A 1,766-nucleotide genomic window follows, 5' to 3' on the forward strand; every position below is an offset into this window, starting at 1 on the left:
GGGCCAGCATATTCAGGACCAATACGTTGTTGTATCGACGCAGATATTTCTCTTTCTAACCACACAATTACGAGTACCTCTATTGTTATTCCCAAAAGGAGGGTCAAAATGGGTAGAATCGATATCAGTCCATAGACTTCTTTTAATAATTCCAATTTCGAAAAAGAATTGATAGTTTCTACCTCTACCCTATCTATTATCATTTCAACGATCAACTTCCCCCATAATGATATCTATACTACCTAATATCGTCATGATATCAGCCAATTTCATTTTTTTAACTAGCTGAGGAAGAATTTGCAAATTAATAAACCCGGGTGGACGGATTTTCCATCTCCAGGGGAAAAGGCTATCATCTCCTACTAGATAAATCCCTAATTCACCTTTTGGGGCTTCTACTCTTACATAAAGCTCTTGTCTTGACAATTCAAAATTGGGCGAAGGTTTTTTACCAAGAAATTTATACTCAAAATCATTCCATTCAGAATTATTTTCTTTCTTAAAGCGTCGGACTTCTAAATTTTCATAAGGTCCTCCAGGAATTTTTTCTACAGCTTGTTGAATTATTTTGATGGATTCCCTCATTTCACCAATTCGTACTAAATAGCGAGCTAACGAATCCCCTTCTTTTTGCCATTGGACTTTCCAATCAAATTGGTTGTAAGACTCATAAGGATCTACTTTACGAAGATCCCATTGTATTCCAGAAGCTCGTAACATCGGTCCCGATAAGCCCCAATTTACTGCTTCTTCTCCGCTAATAAAACCTACTCCTTCAACTCGCTCTAAAAAAATTGGATTCTGTGTAATAAGTTGTTGATATTCAACAACTCCGCGTAAAAAATAATCACAGAAATCTAAACATTTATCGATCCATCCATAAGGTAGATCGGCGGCTACTCCTCCGATGCGAAAGTAATTGTGCATCATTCGCATACCTGTAGCAGCTTCAAATAGATCATATATTAATTCTCTCTCTCTAAAAATATAGAAAAAAGGAGTCTGTGCGCCGAGATCCGCCATAAAAGGTCCAAGCCATAGCAAGTGAGAAGCTATCCGGCTTAATTCTAACATAATTACCCTAATATAGCTGGCTCTTTGTGGTATTTGAATATTCTCCAAGAATTCTGGTGCATTTACTGTTATTGCTTCTGTAAACATAGTAGCTAAATAATCCCACCTTGTTACATAAGGTAAGTATTGTATAATAGTTCGGTTTTCCGCGATTTTTTCCATTCCTCTGTGTAAATACCCTAATATGGGTTCACAATCAATAACATCCTCACCATCGAGAGTAACGATCAGTCGAAGAACACCATGCATTGATGGGTGTTGAGGGCCCATATTGACTATCATGAGATCTTTTCTTGTAAGCGGTAGACTCATATCCTTTCTTCCTTAATTCATTATTCCATGAAAATGGATTATTCCATGAATTCCTCAAAGCGAGGCTCATCAAAATGAAAAATCTAAGACTACTATAAGACTACTAAAAAAATAATAAAACAAGAAAAAAATTTGAACGATTAAATTACTGCTCCCGAATATTCAACTGACCGATTAATTTCTTATAACGTACTCTATTTTTCTTTGCCAAATAAGCCAGCAAACGTCGACGTTTTCCCAAAAGTCTTCGTAGACCTCTTTCCGATGAAAAATCTTTTTTGTGTAATTCCAAATGTGAAGCAAGTCTCCGTATCTTATTGGTGAAACTGAATACTTGAAATTCAACAGAACCCCTGTTTTCTTCTTTTTCTTCTTTAACC

Source organism: Triticum urartu, unplaced genomic scaffold (assembly GCF_056163025.1).
Source record: "Triticum urartu cultivar PI428250 unplaced genomic scaffold, HENAU_Tu73 scaffold1, whole genome shotgun sequence".
Taxonomy (NCBI): domain Eukaryota; kingdom Viridiplantae; phylum Streptophyta; class Magnoliopsida; order Poales; family Poaceae; genus Triticum; species Triticum urartu.